Here is a 15,765-nt window from a genome sequence, read left to right as displayed (position 1 = left end):
CTATCTCTAAATAAAACACATGTGCACACACAAACACACACACACACAAGGTTTTAGCATCTGTTTTTTAGGCAATGAAATGGTCATTGAGGTAATTATTGAGATAATGGTCATTGGGGGCTGAGGTTGTGACTCAGCTGAACACTTGCCTAGTACATGCAGGGCCTGGGGCTTAATCCTCAGCACCATATAAAAGCAAATAAATAAAAATTCATTTGTCCATCTACCACTAAAAATTCATTTGTCCATCTACCACTAAAATTTAAAAAAATAATCTATGTAAATCAAAATATTAATTTAATTTTTTGAAGTGCCTACTTTGAAAACTTTAAGAGAAAATAAAATGTTCTTCCTTGAACATTTGTTTATAGTTATTGACTATTTCACTTTGGAAAACTATCAACAAAGAATATTTCACAATCAATATTGAAAATCAAGAGAATAAATACCTTAGTAACAAAAATTTGTGTGCATTCATAAATAGGTTGGCTAGGACCCTTGTAATATCTAAACTCTAAGTGCTGATATATACTTTTCATACTTTAGAACAATGCAAAACAAGTAAACTTCGCCTTAAAAGATAATTTGAGAAGAATATTGCATTTCTTTTATTAGGTCAAATGTATTCTTTCCTTAGGTGACCACTTGAAACTGTGAAGCAGAAATCTGTTTCTTTTTCTATTTTTTTTTTTTTTTTTCATTTTCTGAGGGTGGTACATGGGCACTCGACCAGCTAATCACATCCCCAACCCTATTTTGTATTATATTTAGAGACAGGGTCTTACTGAGTTGCTTAGTGCCTCACTTTTGCTGAGACTGGCTTTGAACTTGTGATCCTCCTGCCTCAGCCTCCGGAGACACTGGGATTACAGGCATGCACCATTGCGCCTAGCAGAAATCTGCTTTCAACAGTGGCAAATTGACAAGAGTGTCTCTGTGGTTTCTACCTTGTGACATTTCTCCTGTGTGCATTTATCCATCAGAATGTCTACATTCTCATTCCAAAACCATCAGGCTTCACTTCTGTATAATAATATCTAGTACCACCACGGTGCCATTAATATAATTGTGATGATAAAAATAATAATGACCACTTATATTCTTTTTTGTATTTGTATACAATGGATATCATTGCTGTGGTAGAGGATATTCACCAGTGAAAAGGTGAGAGGAGAGAACATGGAGGTTTCTGGTTATGATGATAAAGTTCTCTTTCTCTGGCTTTTGCTCTTTCTCTTCCTCTTCTTCCTATAAAAAGAATATCAAGTTTTTCAGAAATAATTTCACTTTCAAATTGAGTAAGGGGAAAAATGCAAATGAGATTGGAGTGATGGCAAACATAACTGAACGCTACAGGAAATGGATGGTGTCCATGACAGTTTTAAAAGCTCAAGCCTAAGCCTGTTTACAAATAAGCAGGTACCTGAAAACATTCCCACAATTTTTTCTGAAGGTAGGAATTTTTGTGTCACTGTTTAAAAATAATTCAATAAGAAACAAACAAAAGAAAAACAAAAAAGAGCAAGCAGTCTCAGTAGCTTATACAAAAGATGTGTAATTGTCTATTGATGTGAAATTTTATATGGGGTTTTCAGCCATTATATGCTGTCATTCTTAAGTGACAGTTCACAAAACAGTCACATGAGCATGGGCCATTAAGAATGGCATAAGTAAAGTACTTATACTGAATTAACATAATTCTAAGCCATTAGGCTTATAGAAGATTGCGAAGGTCAAACTGCATGCAATTTGTAAGATTCAAACAGGTTAAAAATATGTGGCAGATTCAATAGATGGCACTATTCCCTCTGCTTTGAGCTCATTCCTCAAGATGGCTCAGATTTCCAGGTCTTTCTATACCTGCACACTGGGCTTGTCTCCTAAGCTTTTCAGCATGTATCACCTGTGTTTAACTTGCTGCTTCAGCCAGAGTAAAGTATTTATGCATGCCCTACTCTGCAATCTCTGATAGATGCCTGCTTCTTTTAAAACTGTGTTCTCTGAATCTGGAAAATCCCTCCTCCAGCCATCTTCTTCTAATCAATTTGAGCATGATCTCAACTGATGCCCCTTCTCTGCTTCCCTCTCATCCACATGTGTTCTGCCTGTGTTTGCTTGCTGCTCCCAGGTTAGTAGACATAACTAGAGCTCTCAACTCTGAGTGTTAAATATTCTGTATCGTGTCATTATTCTCCTTGGAAGATGGGGTCCTTAGAAAAGGGAACATTGCATTCCAAATATTCATTTAGCCATATATAAATATTTGCTAAATGAATAAAATGAATGAATGAACCCAGACATCCATGTGGTTCTTAACTTCTGTTGATGTATTTAATGCCACTTTGAAAAGAAACAGACTTTGATGCTTTATCTGAGTTACTTTAGCAATCGTGATCACTGTTTCCTAATTTTCTTTTTTAAATTTATCCTTTGCTTGATTTAATCAGGATTTCAACTGTGACCCTTCTGCTGTATTTCTTATGCAGCACCAATTGTTCTTCTTGTACTTTTTCTTGCTACTTGCAAGATAGTACACATATACCAATTATATAAAAACATCAAAAAGTTGGTAGAGTACTGTGCTGTGCTTTGGTATACACATACTTTGTGTAACATTTAAATTAGATTAAGTATATTTGTTTTCTCAAACACTTGATATTTCTAGATGGTGAACTTTCAAAATTCTTTTTGCTAGGTTTTTGAAATGTGAAGTACATTACTGGGATATAGTGCCACCATACTGTGCACTTACATACCACATCTTCTTGTTCCTAGCTTATTCCTAGCTTATAAGTTCTTTTATTTGTCACTTAGATTGTTTGGTTTGGTTGGGTTTGGTTTCTGTTAACTTTTGTTTGTTTGTTTATTCCTATAGTTTAGTTTTGAAATTTATTAGGAATTGGTGGCTGGTTCACTGTTTTAAATTAACTTCACTGTTAAGTATAAAAATGAAAAAATGATATATATTTAGGTATATTAACTTTACAAGCTATGATGTCTAATTTTTAGAAGCAGACATCTAAGTTTGAATTCTAACTACATCTAGTCCCTAGTTGTATGACTTGAACATGCTGTATTCAGTTCAATTCAACTCCATTTAAATGAGAAAACACTAACTAAATTAATACTATGAACAATTATTTTTACTGCATAGGACAGATTTTGGCCCTGCCCTTATGACAATGTAGGTCTTGTAAGAAACATTCCTTAGCTTCATACTTCAGGAATCCATTCCCTTCTCTAAAAGAAGGGAACAACAAACTTTTGGGAGGAAATAAGTAGGATGTTATGTATAAATCTGCCAGCAAATTTGAAGTGTGTAATGTGGCTTACTCTGATTTCAATTAAAGATAAAGTAGCAGGCAATCCCTAATCTGCTGCATTATGCTGAACTACTCTTGGTCTTTCAGTGATGTTTTAAAATAAATATTTGTTCACAACCAAAAAAAAGGTAAATAGTTTATAATATTTAAGTATGTAGGTAGAAGCACACATCTAAACATAAATCAACTATAGGTGAAAGTACTCTGGCAAACCTTCCAAAAACTGATCTCATGATTGAAAATCTAATTTTATTATTTGATGGGTGGTAACTTTAGGTACAATAATTGTTTATTATTCACATTTTTCCTACTGTATTGTTAATTAGATTTTTTTTGTAAGAAATGGCTGTTAAACAAAAGACTTGAGTGAATTACATGACTCTGCCATAGAATCTAAAATCAATTCAGTTAAAATACTTTCTGTCTCTTGATTTCCTTATCTGTAAAAATATAGTTAAAACTACTAATAGTGATACTAAAAACTAAGCATAAACCAGACTCAGTAGTGCAAGTGGCATATATTTTCACTCCTTTATAGAAATGAGAAAGACAAATGGAAGAAAAGGGGATCTCATGAAAATAAAAGGAAGATCCATAGAGAAAAGAAAGGAGTGAGTGGGAAAGAGGACAGAAGGGAAAGGGGAGATATTGAGGAGTGAAACTGAGCAAATTATGTGCATGTATGAATGTCACAATAGTCCCAACTATTATGTATAATTGTAATGCAACAATGAAATTACAAATAATAAGCATAATCTTTGCAAATGGTACTCCAGATATGACCTACTATCATTACTGCTGCTACTCTTATTCTTTATTTTCTTTATCAAAGGTAATTGTAAACTCATTTGAAAAACCCGAAGCAAAAGAATAAAAACAAGAGGTTCTTATTTCAGCATGAAAACATTAGGAGGTCCTCAGTCCCTTCTCTAACACAATCCATGAAATTTATATAATACCCAAACCCGCAATACTTTTCCCCATCTTGTTGAGGTAAAACCTTCAGTTCAGAATGATGCAATGAATATCAAACAGAGGACTTCTTTGTCAGCTGGGAGGCTCTGTCCTCAGTAGGTGAGGACATCAGTACTTATCACCCTGCCTGCTACTACCTGTCGTTGATACTAAGTTTCAGGTAAATGCATCCAAGAGCAAGGTCTCCTTTTAGTCCCAAGCCCCTACTCAGGGCTAAAGACAGTACCTGAGCTATAGTACTGTTGAGAACACTTGGATCTCAATCATTATTGCTCTGAATGATGGGATACAGGTTTCTTGCCAAGAGAGATGACCCAAGGAAACCTGGGGCTGCTGGATTTCAGCCACTAAGTCTTCTATTTCTAAAGGAGGGTGTCACTCAGAGACAAGCATATCATAAGATCTCTGCACTTTACATCAGAAGAATAGCACAGATTTTATTTCATAGAGGTCAGACGGCTTTATGATAGAACTAAATATCAAATTCAAAAATATAAAAGTGCCAAAAATTAATGTGGATAAAAAACCATAATGACCTTGGGTATGATGATGGCTTTTGTGATACAACACAAAAAGCCAAATCCATTAAAGATATAATTCATAAATCATATTTCATCAAAATAAAAACTCCGCCTCATGAAAGATAACATTAAGAGAGACGGAAGATAAGTCATAGACTGAGAAAATATTTGCAAAAGACATATGATAAATAATTTTAACAAAAACTACTAAAAAGATTAAACAACCAGAAAACAAATAATCCAATTAAAAATGGGGCAAGAACCTGAACTGATAACTAATTAAAAATATATATATATATACACATACATATATTTATATGTATATATATATATATATACACACACACACATATATGTATACATACATATTTATATAATATACATGGTAAATAAGCATATAAAATATGTTCCACATCACTTATCATCAGAAAATGCAAACTAAAACAACAAAAATGAAATAGCACTATACTCTAATTATTACAATTACTCTAATTATTATGGTCAAAATCTGGAACATGAACAAAAAAATTGCTGACAAGAATGTGTATCAACATGAAGTCTCTCATTAATTGCTTTTGAGAATGTAAAAGTGAAAACCACTGTGGAAAACAGTTTGTAGGCTTCTTAAAAAATAATATACTTATCCCATGATCCAATAATTGTTTTCCTTGGTGTTTACTTCCATATTCCTATTTTTTGTTTATGTTTTTGCTTTGGTTTAATGATACTGGTGAGAAACTCAGTGCCCCTTGCATGTCAAGATTACCCAGCTGGCATCAAACTTGTTATCCTCCTGCTTGGCCTCCTTAGTAGCTGGAGATACAGATGTGGAACTGAAAACTTACTTCTACATAGAAACCCAGAAATAGATATTAAGAGTGACTTTATGTCTAATTGCCAAAATTTGAAACAACCAAAATGTCTGTCAGTAGGTGAGTAGAAAACCTGTTATACATCCAGACAATGAAATAGGATTCAGTGCTAAAAATAAGTGAGCAACCAATTCTGAAAAGACAGTGAGGAGCTTTACATGTATGAGAATCAGTAAAAGAACCTGATGTGAAAAGGCCACACACTGTGTGATTCCCACTATTTAACATTATGGAAAAAGCAGAACTATGCTGACTAAAAAAAAAAAAAAAATCAGTGTTGGCCAAGGGATGTGGTGAGGGGAGGGATGAATACACTAATCAAAGAAAAATTTTAGGGCATTGAAATGTAACGGGGGGGGGGTGATGAACAACTTGTGTACATTGATACAGCAGGAGTGGGAGCCGTTTATTGTAGGACAGGAGGGGTATATATACATTCCACACAGCTTATCTTAATTAACATAAACTAGATACAGCAGTCAACCAATAAGGAATCTCCACACTTAATGGCTCACTGGCTGTTACATCACAAACCACTCCCTCTTACAAAATGCCAGGCGCCATCTTGACTTGTTTACAGACTCTAACAGAAATGCTATGTGTTACTATAATGGTGGATATTTACTAGTAGGTAGTCATCAAGATCAATGGAAGGTACCATACCAAAAGTGAACCCTAAAGTAAACTATGGACTTTGGGTGATTGTCATGTGTCAATGTAGGTTTATAAGTTGTGTCAATTATTGTTGGTATTAGAGGAGGCTATACATGTGTAGGGATGGGGGTTTTGTGGGAAATTTTGATACATTCCTTTAATTTTTCTATGAATCTGAAAGTACTCTAAGAACAAAATCTTAAGGGGAAAAAAAGAAAAGAACACTAGAATTCTAACAGGCATGAGGTGAAACCTGACATTATTGAAGCCAACAGTAGAACATTCAAAAATAACTGTAAAAGACTTTCGTATTTCAGTTTCTAAAAAAGATAGAATAACAATTAAGGTCTATGACAACAAGAAACTAGGATAATGGGTAGGCCTCTGTAAAATTGACCGAGAGAGCAAACACCATAAAGTGGTGGGTTGCATTTTTGTAGTCGTTAAGGACTATGGCAGAGAATCTCAGGTCAAGGGTGTCATCGAAGAGCACTTCAAATGCAATAAATGAGCAAATAATTTTTTCATTCACATTCTTTAAAAAAATAGAATAATAAGGCAGAATATTAATAGAACACACTTTTCAGTATTATGAACCAACCAGACCCAACATACATCTATAGAATGATCACCCAAGAACCATAGAATATATATATATATATTCCTTTTATCTTTTTTTCCTTTTTTGCAGTACTGGGGATAAAACCCATGGACTCAAATATGCTAGTCAAGTACATTTCCACTGAGCTACATCCCCAGGATTTTTTAAATTTTATTTTCCTGAGACAGGGGCTCACTAAGTTACCCAAGCTAGCCAGCTGTCCTCAAACATGATCCTGCTCACGTACCTCCTGAGTAGCTTGAGTTACCAGGTGAGTACCAGCACACCCTTATATGTACTCTTCTGCAGTGAATATAGAACATTCTCTGAGATGGAACATATTTTAGCTTAGAATTAACTTGAGTAAATTAAAAAAAAAAAAAAGAAAGAAAGAAAAGAAAAAGAAACAATGCAGGGTATAATTTTTAACTCCAACTGAATAAAATTTGAAGTCAATATAAAATTTGGAAAACTGAAAATATGTGGAATTCAACAACATATTCCTAAACAATTAAAGAGGTTGAAGAAATTAAAAGGGAAATAAGACTTTGAGATGAGTGGATGCAAACATGACATATAAAACTTATGGAATCTAGTAAGTCAGTGTTTAAGAGGAAATTAATAGGAGCAAGTCTATATTATTAAAGTAAAAAAGACTTCGGGCTAAGAGTTGATCATTAGGTAATAGAAAAATCAAATTAAAATTCAAGAAGCGGAATGAAGGAAATATATAATAAAGTTTGGAGAATAAATTAATGAAAAAAATTCTTAAAGTGATACCAAAGTCTATTTCTTTCTTTGAAAACTTTAATATAATTTTTCAAAATTAGCTAGAGTAACTAAGGGGGGAAATAGTTCTCGAATTACTAGAACAAGAACTTAAAGAGAAACATTATTATTAATTTAATGGAAATACAAATGATTACAAAAAAACAGTAAGAATAACTGCATGTCAAAGAAGTGGATAACTTGAATGACACTGGTGAATTCCTATAAAGCACAAACTGCCAAAAGTGATACAAGAAGAAATAAGCAGCCTGAATGAATTTATGGCAAGAGGCTGAATTACTAGTCAATACCTACCCCAAATGTGAAACCTCAGATCTGAAATGTTCACAGTTGAATTCTACAAATATTTAAATAATAATTACTAGTGTTTTTTCTCAAACTCTCCAAAAGTTTTTTTTTTTTTTTTAAAAAAAGGAAACACTTCCCAAAGGATTTTATGAGGTAGGTATTACCCTGACGAAATCCAAACAAAGACAAAGCAATGAAATAAAACTATAGACTAAATAAAACTACAGACCTCTTAGGAGCATGGACACCAAAATCCTAATTCAAATACTAAAAGAGTGGATCCAGAAACATGTTATTTTTTTTCCTTTCTCTACACCAGGAATTCTCAAGAGATATGTTTTATTTCATCAATTATTAGGAGTATATTAATATGCTTATGTCAAAATAATACTGAATTATTTTATTAGACATATAATATATAGTATATATTATATAATATATAACATATGATATAATAATTATATTATTAGACATACTAATACAATAGTCATACAGTTAATAGAGAAAGGATAGGAACCAAAACACTGGAAGACATTCCTGTATTACATAGTAAAACCAAGGACAAAGACTGGGGATGTAACACAGTACTAGGGTGTTTGCCTAGCATGCACCAGACCCTGAGATCAATAACCAGCACTGGAAAAAAAACAACAAAAAACAACCATACAATCAAACAAAAAATTAAGAAGAAATTTCTTCAATTATTTTTAAAGGGAAATTATCCACACAACTAAAAGCCTCAGAACTTTTTTCAAAAAAAATTGCATACACAGAACAAGCTCAAAACTTCAAAAAAAAAAAAAAAAACCAAAACAAACAAACAAAAAAAACAGGTAGAATTCAGCAAAGTAAAATAAATGAGAAAAACTGGTTAGACTTCATTACAGCAAATATATAAGCATTTCAGTGAGTGAAGTATTTAACTGTACTTAGTGAACACATTCATTACATTTACTGTAATAACAGCTCATAGGATTGACTTTAATCTATTTGGGCAAAGAATGATCTGAAAGCAAAGCTGACTGCATTAAAATAAAGATAGCAAACATTCCCAGCCATTTATTTTGTTTTGTTTTGTAGCATGAATGACACCATTTAATGCAGACAAAAGGACTCATTTGGGGGAGTATTTTTTTTTTCCTTTTGTCTTGATTTTTGTTTTCTTTATACCTTTGTTTATTTATTTTTATATGGTGCTGAGTGCTAGGCCAGCAATCTACCACTGAGCAGCAACCCCAGGAGGCAGTACAGAATCTGTTCCCATACCATCATAAAAATATAACACAATGTGATGAACCCAACTTAAAAATTACAAGTGGCAGCCCATAGTAACACACAGCTACCAAAAGGGACATGAAAAGCAGATTCCAGTTTTGTTAGGTCTGGTTATGAAGATAATCAGGTGCAAGCAACTGGAATACATTGCAACTGCAAACAAAGCTAGGCCCAAAGTCACTCAAGGTCAAGTGATCATCTCCATGACCCAAAGGATCCAGGTGAAAAACTCACCCTGCCTGAAGAGGAGATTGGTATTCTGTGTTCAGACATGTGCAGAGTTCAGCAAGAGAGTCAGCTTTGCATGCAGAACCATGTTAAAATCTTAAACACCAGGACCAAGTAAATATACACTAAAAGTTCAACAGTTCTTTTGCTATGCAAAATATCTTCAGGGTTTTATACTATATCAACAGGAAAAATAAAAATAATTAAGAATTGACCATATCAAAATATTTTAAGTTCTTTAAATCTCAATACCATTTCACATTAAAAACTCTAAAAACTGTATATTCCAGGGAACTTCTTTAAATTGACTTTTAAAAAAATCTATGAAAATTCAACCGACAACATCTCACCTAATAGTGAAAGATACTTTCTTCCAGAGGTCAAGATGACAACGTTCACTTTGTCAATTCTGTTCCATACTGAGCTGAAGGCTTTAGGTAGGAAAATTAAGCAAGAAGAAAAAACTACATATACATCCAGACTAGAATGATGAGGCAAGACTCTCTCTGTTCATAGATGACATGATCATGCATTAGAAAAATCTCACAGAACCTTGTGAAACATTATAAAATCTAACAAATCACTAAACTTGTTGAAACAAGGTAAATAAATAAAAATCACTTTTATTTCTATGTATTTGTATGGGCAATACGAAAGTGAAAATTCAGAATGCAATTCCATGGACAGAATAGTAAAAAAAAATGTTAATTAATAAATTTAACAAACAAATGATAAACTTATACTCTCACAATTGTGATACATTGTTGAAAGAAATGAAAAAAAATCTGAGTTTTATAAATTGAATATTTAAAATTGATAAAATAGTAGTAATCTCAAGATCAATCCAGGAATTAGGCCCAGTGGATCCTTGACAGAAAATTACCTGCTGAGCTTAAAATTCATATGGAATATCAAGGGTTACAGAATTGCCAAAACAAACTCAGTAAACAAAAACAACTTGGAAGACGCCTAATTTCTGATTTCAAAACTTACCAGGAGATGGTAGTGATCAAGGCACTTTGGAGTTTGCATAACAACACACATAAAAGTAAAACAAATATAACTGAGTGGTCAGAGATAAATCCATGGGTCAGTCCATGGTCAATTTACAGTCAACTGATGGTGACCAGACCATTACTAATTTCAAAGCAGTCTATTCAACAAATGGTACTAAGACAACTGGATAATCACATTCAAAAGACTAAAAGCATAATATTATCTCACTCTCTCTGTAAAAAATTAATTCAAATTTTACCCTTGATCTAAATGTAAAATGTAAAAGTATAAAACTATTAAAACCGTTAGATTTTCCTGACTTCAGATATGGCAATGGCAATGGATTCTAGGATGTGACACATAAGTATTAGCAACAACAACAATAAAATATATATAGGAACAGGAACTCAAAAATTAGTCATTTCTATGCTTGAAGGACACTATCAACAAAGTGAAAAAATCTGAAAAATATTTGCAAATTGTAATATCTGATTAGAAAAATAGAGTATGCAAAAAAGAATTCACACTCAAAAGTGAAAAAAAAACAACTATTAAGAGGTCTGAGTAAAATTTTCAAAAGATGGTATGCAAATTACTAAATGATACCTGAAACTACTCAACATGATTAATCAGCAGAGAAATATCAATCAAAATTACAATGAAGTACCACTCCATATTCATTAGGTAATCTTAAATGTAAAAAGGTCAGATAATAACAAGTGTTGGGGAATATATGCAGAAGTCAAAATCTTCAATTAATGCTGGTGGGAATATAAAATGTGCAATCACTTAGGAAAACAATGTAGCACTTCTTGAAAGGATCAGACTCAAATCACCATTAGATTCAGTAATTCAACTTTAGATATATTCCCAAGAAAAATGAAGATATATTTCCACATATAAACTTGTATGTGAATGTCTATGCAATGTCTTTTATTTTTTTTTAAAGAGAGAGTGAGAGAGGAGAGAGAGAGAGAATTTTAATATTTATTTTTTAGTTATCGGCAGACAAAACATCTTTGTTTGTACGTGGTGCTGAGAATTGAACCCGGGCCACACGCATGCCAGGTGAGCGCGCTACCACTTGAGCCACATCCCCAGCCCCTATGTAATGTCTTTTATAATAACCAAAATATGCTAATGACTATCATAAGATAAATTGATAAATACAATGTGGTATAGCCACACAATATAATATAAATGTGTCATAAGAAAGCAATAAAGTACTGATAGAATCTCTAACATGAACGTTTCTCAAAACTTCATTTTTCAGGTGCTGAAATTGACTGCTATAAATCTGAACATATCTGTAAATATATTAAAGGCTTTGTATATTTTAAATAGGCTAATTATACATTATATGAATCATATTTACATAGAACCATTCTTAAAATACAAGGTTAATGTATGTGACTACATTACATACCAGGATACTTACTATACAGGCTTTAATTTTAAACTAGCTTTAAAAATATAAAACCTATTAATAATACCTTATTCATAAGCAGTAGCTTTTTTAACCTTTTTGTTATGAATATAGAAGTAACATGGAAATATATATTTTAGTTTAAATTACACATTTATAAGTTCCAGTAAAGCCTACATTATGAGAAGTAAAAAGGACTTTCTCTTATCCAGTCAGAAATTCCTGATATTCAGTATATCTTAAGGTTTATCTATTACAATATCCCACTTTGAGGTGGGGAAACATTTGGTTCAAAGGTATTAAGTAACAGGATTATCCTTATCTATGGATGAAATAAGCATTTGAAAAGAATTCAGTGACTTTTGGCCAATTTTTCCCTCTGCCTTTGCAATTATAAGTATCTTCTGAAAGCAGAATTCTACTACTAATCATTTTGAAAGTGCTATAGAAAATGACATCATTAGAGTTTGTTTTCAAACCCAGGATAGTAAGTGCATTTTTAAGGTTTTATACTATGGAGCAATTAGAGTCTCCTCCAAATTCAGATGTTGATGTCCTCACCCCTGTACCTCAGAATACTGCATTTGTAGAGAGAGTCATAGGAGAGGTCAATAATTTAAAATGAGGCTATTAGGATAGGCAGAATCCTGTCTAACTAGTGCCATAGAATTTGGACACACAAAGGGAAGATGGCATAAGGGAATAAGAAGGCAATAATCTGTGAGCCAAAGAAAGAGACTTTAGGAGAAAGAAATCTCATGGACATCTTGATTTTAGAATTACAATATTTAAAATTGTGATAAAATACATATATATGTATTATATATATATATATATATATATATATATATATATATATATAAAATACATGTATATATCTCCACACAGTCTGTGGTATTTTGTTATAGCAGCCCTAGCAAACTCATAGACCTACCAGGTTGAAAAGATAATTTTTTAATTAAAATATTCAAAAAACACAACTTCACAAGATTTCACTTGCTTTGGATCTTCTGATATACTCTGTTAGGCAGAGCTTTCAAATAGCACCTGGGTAACCTTTCTTGATAAATTCAAACCTGGATGATTTTTTTAAAGCAAAGTTCAAGATTGAATATCATTCTTTTCTTGTCTTCACAGTCTCCCGTTTTGAGGTTACAATTCTATCAGGATGTTTTACAATGATCATTATACATAGATCCGGGGCACACCTGTCACTGGCCACAGGAATAATAGAATTTTCAATAACCTCTTTTTCTTGCTTCAGGGAAGAGCAGTGTCAAATCCAGATTATTTATTTGAGAAAAGCACACATGAACCAAGGCACAAATACCCCATGTGTTCTCTCCTGGCTCCTGGACTGGAGAGACTGACTGACATCAAATGACATTTCACTGGAGAGATTGGAGATTCATCTAGAATTATCACTGCACCTTAAAAAGCCAGAAATTCCTCACACACCTCTATCCTGCTACATGTAAATTGATATATTCTTCAGATTTGGATGGAGAGAAGGCAGTTTTGATAAAGTAGGCTTATCATTTTGTTTTATTTGTCAGATATTATTTGCACACCAGGCTTTCAATTGGGTATTCTACAAAGTGAATTCAGCTGCTACTCAGAATTGATTTCACTTATGTCTTTCCAGTGGAGTGCTGTTCTTTTTTAAAAGAAGGTTGCCTTTTGATTTTGCTGCTTCTTTGTTTTTGATTGCTGTCTGTCCCTGTTCCTTTTTTTTTTTTTAAGTAAGAATACAACTGGAGCAAGTTTTAAGGCTAAACACCCTCTTGATTCTTCCTTTACTCTTCCCATTCTGTGACCACTTCAGTGGGGCTTCTTATAAAAGGAAAGAGCAATGGAGAACAGATGCAGTTCCACCCTGTGCCTCCTATGCTGAAATTACTGTTTTATGCTCCTTTGAAAACAAATACCGTTTTATGCATCTCTTCTCATTAGTACAGATGAATCCTTACTTTTCTCATTTTCCTGTATTGTTAATGTCTTGTTCGGACCTATACCCCCAAAAGATGATATTTATACTGTTGAAGACATTTATCTATTTTTGTAAATAACTTCATGAAATTTTTTCTTAATGGATTATATTATCAGATGCTTTAGAGAAAATCAGTAGTTTGATGATGCATGGCATCATAATTTAACTCACCCATAAGTACAAGTCTACTGTGAATTCAATGCCACAGTCCGGCTGCAGCAAAATAACCAGGGGGTGACGAGCAACTTGTGTAGATTGATACAGCAGGAGTAGGAGCCGTTTATTGTAGGGAAGGAGGGGTATATATACATTACACACAGCTTATCTTAATTAACATAAACTAGATACAGTAGTCAACCAATAAGGAATCTCCACACTTAATGGCTCGCTGGTGTTACTTCACAAACCACTCCCTCTGGCAAAATGCCAGGTGCCGTGTTGACTTGTTTATAGACCCTAACGATTCAATAGTAACTTTCAATGATTTTTGCTATGCATACATTATATTATATATCATAAAATACAGATGTAACACATAATCTCTAGCTTATTTATAAACCCATTTGCTGCATACATGAATTCACTGTCTCTTCAAAACAATTCAACTAAGTTTATCTGATCTCCCGTGCTTTAAAACACTACTCTAAGCCATTTGAAGATGGGGTGCAGCTAATATGAATACAGTGTTATGAAAGACTATATTTTTCAGTGTTTCAGGATGTATATATCTATATTATCAGAAAACATGCAAAGTTCCTGTATACTTTCATGTGTTTGTGATACAAAGTTCTGTGGAATTCGGACTCATTCTGTTGATCTCTTTGTTCACTTCATTATAGTATGTGGCTTTCTAGGAGAGCTACATTTCTAGTAGTCAAATCCAGGTTAATCTTTATCTTTACTAGTATTGGTTGCCCATAACCCCAAGTCCCACAGGGGAAAGTTGCCAGATATAGCTAATGAAATGGAGGACACTAGGTTTAATTTGAATTTTATGACAAAGAAAAATCACGTTTAGTATATGGATTTCTAAAGCAATACTTGTAATGCACATAACTAGCTTGAGACTCTTTATAAGCAATGAAAATAAAGAATTGCAGAGGACTTGTGGGCGTAAGGCATAGTTCAATGATAAAAAGGAAATTCAAATACAAAGTAGATCATTTCACAGTATTTTATATTCAGAGGCAAGAGACAGGGTTAAAGTGATGATTGAAGTACAATTATTTTACAGTTGGGTGCACGTATAGGTAAGGATGAAAAGCAGAAGAAAATACATGTATATATTTATTAGATCTTCTTATTTTGATTTTTACTTTTATGATGTGGTTGATGTTTGGTTCCTGGGTGAATTAAGCTGCTTAAATATATGGATGTAGGTTGACTATAAATGTGATGTTTTCTATTGTAATAACATGAGTACAAAGCCAAAAATTTAAGTATTTCTCATTTACTGACTCTTAAATAACCATAGAAATTGGAATGATCTGAAAATTTGTGTCTACACAATTTTTAATTTTTTCATAAACCCCTCCTCATTTGATTAGTATATCTATATACAGTTTCTACGGGATACAGAATTACAATTCATGAAAAAGTTACTTGATAAATAAGCAACCTGGAAAACAATACTTAGAAAAGTAGGTGAAATATAAATAGTTTAGAACAGGAATTAGAAAGTCCTGGAGAGCTAATTCAAAAGAAAAATAGCTATTGCAGGTTAGATTTTTGCATATCAACTTTGGTCCTCAGGCAAGCATCATCAATTTAATTTGGAGTAATATTATAAATGCAGAATCTCATTCCCCCCTCTGGTCCTACTAAATA

This window comes from Callospermophilus lateralis, chromosome 2 (genome assembly GCF_048772815.1).
Source record: "Callospermophilus lateralis isolate mCalLat2 chromosome 2, mCalLat2.hap1, whole genome shotgun sequence".
Lineage (NCBI taxonomy): Eukaryota > Metazoa > Chordata > Mammalia > Rodentia > Sciuridae > Callospermophilus > Callospermophilus lateralis.
This window is presented reverse-complemented; position numbering follows the sequence as displayed.